At 42.4% G+C, this 8,394-nt stretch overlaps 1 pseudogene; it reads right to left on the reverse strand.

The window, feature by feature from the left end:
- Positions 1-5,781: 5,781 nt before the first annotated feature.
- On the reverse strand, positions 5,782-6,979 carry LOC132238802 (glyceraldehyde-3-phosphate dehydrogenase-like; annotated as a pseudogene).
- Between the last annotated feature and the right edge of the window lie 1,415 nt (positions 6,980-8,394).

An 8,394-nucleotide genomic window follows, 5' to 3' on the forward strand; every position in this document is an offset into this window, starting at 1 on the left:
CCAGAATGGAAAGTGACTTCATTTTATGATCCTGTTTTCTACCATTACCTATGTTTTCAAGGTGCTATTAAATTACAAGCTGGGCTAATTTTGTAATCAAGGTCCTGGGGTAGAGACAATGATCTACTCAGCATCAAAGCTGTGGTCTCCGGAGGTCACTGCCAAACTCCAGCCCTGCTGCCTCCGCTCTCCACTTGCTGAAATGAGTCCCATCAGCCTGGAGCAGCCATCAGACCTGGATGGAATTCCATGGGTTGAGAGACTCCCCTGAGGGAGGGCCAACCAGGCACTGTTGGCCTCAGAGGCTGATGTCATCCTGGGACCACCGCGGGTGAGCCTGCATTTGTCCCTCCAGGATTTGTGAAGAAGCATCAGCATGATAGCCTCGCCCAGAAACCATGCCACTTGGAAGCTGGCCTGGCCCTTCAAGACAGATTTGGTTGGAAGATGCTTAGATATGTGTAACCTGGTTATTCTTAGCCTGGATATTTTCTCTACTTCCTGTGTGCATGCCAAAGATTTCTGAACCAGCCAATGTGTATTCAACGATAGTTTTAACTGTAGGTGAAAATGGGGTTATGGTCGTTTTAAAATGTGTAGTTGCCTGCTTATAGTTTATTTTTTTTTAAAAAAAGTGAGATCTGATATGTCATTAAGCATGCTTATATTATTTTAAGCATGTGTAATGCTGGATGTGTACAGTACAATACTGAATTTGTAATTTGAATCAAGTAAGATGTTCTTTGTTTTCAGCGGACTTGAACAACCTGGCTGGCTTTGCAGAGGTGTTTCCTAAGGCAGCTTTCTGTGCGGGGGATCAGGGTGGGGAGGTCCTTCATGTGGCGTGGTTGTCCAAGCCGTGCCCTGAAGCATCGCATCCTCAGCATGGCACATTTCAAAGTGAATTGCTGAAGGATACAATTTCTGTGAAATAAAAACTGGCTTGAAGAGGAGCTGCTTATGAAATGGATTTTAGCAGTAGTAGGAAACTAAATAATAAACATTTGATATTCAGCAACTGACCTCTCAGTGTTTTCTTGGGGGAGGGAAATGATTTACCTTAGCACATTTCCCCTTATTCTTCCTTTTTTTGGGGTGTTATTTATATATTTATTTATTTTTTGATTCTTTATTGTTTAAAGTATTACATATGTCTCCTTTTCCCCCAATTGACCTCTCCCCGGCCACCCCCATCCCCCTAGTGTCTGTGTCCATTGGTTATGCTTATATGCATACAAGTCCTTTGGTTGATCTCTTTACCTGCCCCCCCCACCCCCCCCACACACACATTCACACACCCTCCCCTACCATCCCTCTGCAGTTTGATGGTCTGTTCAATGATTTTTTTGTCTCTGGATCTATTTTTGATTATCAATTTATGTTGTTCATTATATTCCACAAATAAGTGAGATCATGTGATATTTATCTTTCTCCAACTGGCTTATTTAACACTTAGCATATGCTTTCCATGTCCATCCATGCTGTTGTGAATGGTAAGAGTTCCTTCCTTTTTACAGCAGCAGAGTATCCCATAGTGTAGATGTACCACTGTCTTTTAATCCACTCATCTGCTGATGGACACTTAGGCTGTTTCCAAATCTTAGCTATGGTTAATTGTGCTGCTATGAACATAGGGGTGCATATATCCTTTCTGATTGGTGTTTCTGATTTCTTGGGATATATTCCTACAAGTGGGATTAATGGGTCTAGTGGAAGTTACATTTTTAAATTTTTGAGGAAACTTCATACTGTTCTCCACAGTGGTTGCACCAGTCTGCATTCCCACCAGCAGTGCATGAGGGTTTCTTTTTCTCCACATCCTCACCAGCACTTGTTGTTTGTTGATTTGTTGATGATAGCCATTCTGACAGGTGTGAGATAACACCTCATTGTCGTTTTGATTTGTATCTCTCGGGTGATTAGTGACTTTGAGCATGTTTTCATATCTCTCTTGGCCTTCTGTATGTCCCCTTTTGAAAAGTGTCTATTTAAGTCCTTTCCCCTTCTTCTTGAAGATAGTTCTATTGTTTAGAATAGCCACTCTTTTCATTTTCTTTCTTTTTTCTTCCTTCTTTCCTTTCTATTTCTTTCTTTTTTTAATTTAAATTCTTTATTATTGAACATATTACATAGATCTCCTTTTTTACCCCATTGTCCTCTCCCTGGCCGCTCCCCCCCCCAGCCCCCGCCCAGCACATGCCCTCACCCCCCTACTGTCTGTGTCTATTGGTTATGCTTATATGCATGCATACAGTCCTTTGGTTGATCTCTTATCCTCCCCCCTCCTCTGAGGTTTGACGGTCTGTTATATGTTTCTATGTCTCTGGATTTATTTTTGTTCATCAGCTTTTGTTGTTCATTATATTCCACAAATGAGTGAGATCATGTGACACTTATTCTTCTCTGACTGGCTTATTAAATCTTTTTGAAACAACCACAGGCTTATAAAAATGTTGGGCCGAAACCGGTTTGGCTCAGTGGATACAGCGTCGGCCTGCGGACTGAGAGGTCCCAGGTTTGATTCCGGTCAAGGGCATGTACCAGGGTTGCGGGCACATCCCCAGTAGGAGATGTGCAGGAGGCAGCTGATTGATGTTTCTCTCTCATCAATGTTTCTAACTCTATTTCTCTCCCTTCCTCTCTGTAAAAAATCAATAAAATGTATTAAAAAAAAAGTTGGAAGTACAGCCAAACACTGTTCTTTTTCTGAGGAAGTTTCTGACCTAATGCCCTATCACCTGTGAATAATAGTATCTATTTCCTATAAGCAAGCATACTTCCCTCCATAATCATAATCCATCAACACTTGAAAGTTCACATTGATACATTGCTACCAACTGATTCTCAAGCTGCATTCAAGTTTTCCCAGATGCTCCTATAATATATTTTATAGCAAAATATTCCATTTATAGCAGAATCTCCCCCTGCATTTAGTTTTCACATCTCTATTGTGTCCTTCACTGCGGACAATTCCTCTGTCTATACTTTGATGGCCTTGGCTCTTTTGAAGATTACAAACCATTCTTTTGTAGAATGTTCCTTGATTTGAGTCAGTTTGATGTTTCTTCATAATTTAAAAAACAACAGGTGATTGATTTTTGGCAAAAATAACAAATAAGAGATGCTACATTCTTTTAATGTTGATTTTGGTCACTTAACTGAGTTGTTGTTTGTCGAGTTCTCCACTGGAAAGTACTCTTTCCTCTTTATGCAGCTGTACTTTGAAATTTTGTAACTCTTCTGTTTTTTCACCAAAATTTCAATTTATTCATTTATACTTATATGGTTTCCTGATTTGGCCAATGGGTAGACATGTGTTACTATCATTATTTTACTTTTATGCATAAATTGTCCCATCCGTGGGAGACTGTTCAAACTAGTTCTTGAGTCCTTCTAACAAGTCCCCATCATTCTTTCAGCACTTCCTTGCTTTCTGGCAGAACTAGGCATTCCAGACGCAGCTCATGTTTTCCCTGTCCCAGAGCTGGAACCCACCGTTTCTCCAAGGAGGCCTGGTATCTTTGGAGTAAGCAATGATTTTAGCAGCCAAGATCTAGGCATTAGTTATGCTTATTACTATTGGGATTTCTGTGCTCTTAGGCTCCTCAGTGAATAGGACAGGGATCCACACACACACACACACACACACACACACACACACACACACAGATGTAAATGTGTGTGCATATATATCTTTATGGATATGTATACATATATGTAATATGCATATTTACATATAGATGTATGTATATGTACACACATATACAAATATATGTATAAACACAATATATGTAAATATAGAGGCAAATATGTGTATGTGTGCATATGTATGTGTATGTGTACATACACATTTACATCTATATTTATATCTGTAACTATCAATATATGTTGAAATCCATAGGTTCATACTCATGCCTTTAACTCCAATACAACCCTATAGGGCTCACCTTACATTTATTCCTTTCTATTATTTGTCCCTCTTATGACAGTGAGAAACCTGACTCTCATCATTTTTTTCCCCCAAACCTCATTCGATGATATGTTTTCATTGAATTTAGAAAGAGAGGAAGGGAGAGAGAAAGAGAGAGAAACATCAATGTGAGAGAGAGACATTGATTGATTGCCTCTTGTAGGCACCCTGACCGGAGATCAAACCTGCACCTTTTTTGGTTTGTGGTATGATGCTCCAACCAACTGAGCCACTCGGCCAGGGCTCATTATCCTTAAAATGTTTACTTATTTGCTCAATCCGCCAGTATGAAATCAATCTCCCATTTTGGTAGTACCCCCACCCCTATGTGGTAGCTTCCTGTCTCAGCGTTGGCTCTGACTCCTCCATCCAGTGCACACACTCCAGGAAGTGGCTTGGGCTCTGCCTCTCCAGGCTTGGCTCTCCCACCCCATGGATGCCCTTCTCACCCTTTTTAGGCTCTAACACCTTAGGCTGGGTGGTCTTTCCATCCCTAGCTCAGGGCCACAGTGGCTCCTTTGGCCGGGGGTGGCTAACCTTATGGCCTGTGCTAAGTTCCAATTGTCTGTAGTGATTATTGATCTGATACTCTTTATTGGCAGCCATTCATTCCACGTGTCTCTTTCTTACTTCCCTATTGATGTTTCTTTCACTTCCCACATAAACTGCTTACTTCCCTCTTGGTGTTTCTTTAATTTCCCACATAACCCACTGTCTCAGCCTCTGTTTTGGGGAAACTCCAACTCAGACACCCTTTGTCCCTCCAGACCTAGAGGAAACAGTGGTTTTCTGTCCATGCTTCATCTTCTCTTGTTTGTTCCTTGATTTCATCTGTATCTTTGGAAACCTTACCTTCATTACCCTCTTAACCTTTAGGTTATTACTTATTTCTGTAGAGGCTCTGACTGAATCACACCCAGACATGGCCTGTTCCTCTGCTCCATTCCCCTTCTGAGACCCAGAGTCCTCCTAGGATCTGACCTCCTTCTTTAGGGGTATCAGCTTGAATTCAAAATGAGTGGAAATCCCCACCTTCTTATAGCTTTTTATTTGTTAAATTTACATTCTTCATATTAGTTACATGGAAAGAAATGACTTTCAAACAGAAATAAGTTTTAACAGAAAACATATCTTTTCCCAGTCTTTTGAGAACATGCTAAAATGGGGATAGGTTTAATTTGTAAAGCACAGCAAAAGTTCATTAAAACACACACACACACACACCCTTTCCTCATTATCATTGCCTCCTACATGCCTGGAGACAGCTCTTTAACATCTCCTTCCTCCTTTCCTTCTCCTAAAGCAGCATGTCAAACTCAAAGGCTGACACAGGCCAAATAAACAAAGTTTAAGTTTATGTGGGCCGCAAAAAAAACAAAAGCTTCAATGTTCATAGGAAAGTAGGTTTATTTCGATGGAGACATGCTGAATACAAAGGGCTGAAATAAATGAGTCATCGTTAACATAAAATAATAGAACATTTTAATAAAAAATAATATATTTTCTTGAACATTAACTTACCAGACACTGAATAACTGCACAAATTAATAAGCGTAATGCAAATAAACCTATTTTTCTTGTTCTCCAAAAGCAAAATATTTCCTGTTGCACACACCAAACAAGTCAGTATAAGACTAATGACAAGTGGCAATTGGCTGCTAAAATATTCGCTGCTAGTGGAGAGAAATGATGCGCCTGCGTGTAAGGCGCATAAGGGAAATGAATGCAACACGATTATAGTAACCAGTCATCAGCGAATGTTGTAGTTCATTATTAATAATTATGTATAACAGGATATGGTAAAAATGAAGTTACGAATTCTTTCTTGGCTGGGTGCAGTGAACTTTATGATGGTGCACGACAAAGTAGGGCTCCCTACACCCCTCCCCTTCTCCAGGGGGTCTGGGATGGGAACAGTGGTCAGGAGATTCCCAGTGTGGGGCGGAGGGATTGATCTGGGGCAAGGACTCCCCACAGCTGAGAGCCCCTCTTCCTCTCGCTGGGACTGGTGGTCCAGGGGGCTCTTGCTCCTCAGAGGCCTTGTGGACCATAAGGTTCACCACCCTGTTGCTGTAGCCAAATTTACTGTCAGACCAGGAAATGAGCTTGACAAAGTGGTCATTGAGGGCAACACCAGCCCTAGAATCAAAGGTGGAGGAGTGGTGTCACTGTTAAAGTCACAGGAGACAACCTGGTCCTCAGTATAGCCCAGGATGCCCTTGAGGGGGCCCTCTGATGCCTGCTTCACTACCTTCTTGATATCATCGTATTTGGCAGCTTTCCCCAGGCGGCAGGTGGGATCCACAACCGACACATTGGGGGTGGGGACATGTAAGGCCATGCCAGTGAGCTTCCCATTCAGCTCAGGGGTGACCTTGCCCACAGCCTTGGCAGCGCCAGTAGAAGCAGGGATGATGTTCTGGGTAGCTCTTCGGCCATCACACCACAGCTTCCCAGAGGGGCCATCCACGGTCCTCTGGGTGGCGGTGATGGCATGGACTGTGGTCATGAGTCCCTCTTCGATACCAAAGTTGTCATGGATGACCCTGACCAGCGGGGCCAAGCAGGAGGAATTGCTAACAATCTTGAGGGAGTTGTCATCCTTCATGGTTCATGCCCATCACAAACATGGGGGCATTCACAGAAGGGGCAGAGATGATGACCCTCTTGGCTCCACCCTTCAAGTGAGCTCCAGCCTTCTCCGTGGTAGTGAAGACACCAGAGGACCCCACAACATACTCAGCACCAGCATCACCCAATTTGATGTTGGCGGGATCTCACTCCTGGAAGATGGAGATGGACTTTCCATTGATGACAAGCTTCCCGTTCCCAGCCTTGACTGTGCCTTTGAACTTGCCATGAGTAGAATCCCACTGGAACATGTAGACCATGTAGTTGAGGTCAATGAAGGGGTCATTGATTGTGACACTATCCACTTTGCCAGTTAAAAGCAGCCCTGGTGACCAGACACCCAATGTGGCCAAATCCGTTCACTCCGACCTTCACCATTGTGTCTCAGGTTGTAGTTGCTGGCACCACTCAGGAAGAGAGGCTGTCTGACGAGCAGGAGGAGCAGAGAGCCAAGTTAAGAAATTTATTAAAATGTTCTTTACATACTGTTATATTGGCTAGGCCACAAAAATATTTGTTGTGAGCTGCATGTAGCCTGCGGGCTGCGAGTTTGACATGCTTGTCCTAAAGCCTAGTCTAAGCAGCCTGCACATCTCTTCTATCTCCTCCCTATATTTTCCCATTCCAAGAATCTGATTAAATAGCTTTTTCTTTTTCCTAATTCATATTGCCCCTGTATTCATTTTCTATAGCTGCGTAATGAATGAGCAGGAACTTGGTGGTTTAAAACAACATAACTTGAGTCTTACAGTCCTGGAGGTCACCAGTCTGAAATCAGTTTCTCTGGGATAATCCCAAGGTGTTGGTGGGTCTGGTCCTTCTGGAGGCTCCAGAGGAGAATCCATTTTCTTGTTTTTCAAAGCTTCTGGTGACTGCCATCATTCTTTGTCTTATCATCACTCCAATCTCTGTAGTCGCACTGCTCTCTCCACTTCTGTCATTGAATCTGCCTCTGCTTTGTCTTATAAGGGCACTTATAAGGGCATTTAGGGCTCCTATTGATAATCCAGGATGATCCTCCATAACTTTTAATATCCTTAATCATACCTGCAAGCATCTGTAGAGTCCTTTTGGCATATGAGGTAATTCACAGGTTCCAGGTTTAGGACTTGGATGAATCCTTTCATGGACCATTATTTAGCCTATCACAGTCCCCTAACCACCATGGTTTGTGGTTGGGCCACTCCTTATGAATCTTTCCTTCCACTCCCAACCTAGGTTCTTATACTTAGGATTCCCCACCCTCTGCTCTAATTCTTTCTTTCTGAAATTCCACACCTTAGATTCTTTCTCTGGCCAATTGGAAATGTTCTAAGTCATGCTTAGGTTTAGACGTCAGCCCACTCAATGGCTGACACTCATTACTCTTAGCAGAGTAAATGCTAAGGTGGTGAGAGAACAGGTCAGGATGAACTTCAGTTCTGTGTACAATGGTGACCTCAACTTTGTCAATTCTAGTTTCCTTTACGTGATGTTTATGGAAAGGAGCTGTAGACCCCATTGGTTGTTTGCTAGTTGGTCCATTATAATAAACACATTGCTGAAGAACAGTCTATACTTGGAAGTCAGTACAATTTGAACCCATGTTAAGAAAAGACTCAATTGCCTCACTAAGCCACAATCATGTCCTGTTTTTTTTGTGCCACTGGGTTCGTCACTGTGAAATAAAATTGTCTTCTCGCTTTACCTGGCAGGACCTGCCAGAATCTTAAAAGAAGCTGACCTTAGTGTTTAATAGCTGTTCACTTTATTAATGTGGAAAGTGAACTCGACTTAATTAAATTGTTTTGGGT

This window comes from Myotis daubentonii, chromosome 7 (assembly GCF_963259705.1).
Source record: "Myotis daubentonii chromosome 7, mMyoDau2.1, whole genome shotgun sequence".
In the NCBI taxonomy this organism is placed as follows: Eukaryota; Metazoa; Chordata; class Mammalia; order Chiroptera; family Vespertilionidae; genus Myotis; species Myotis daubentonii.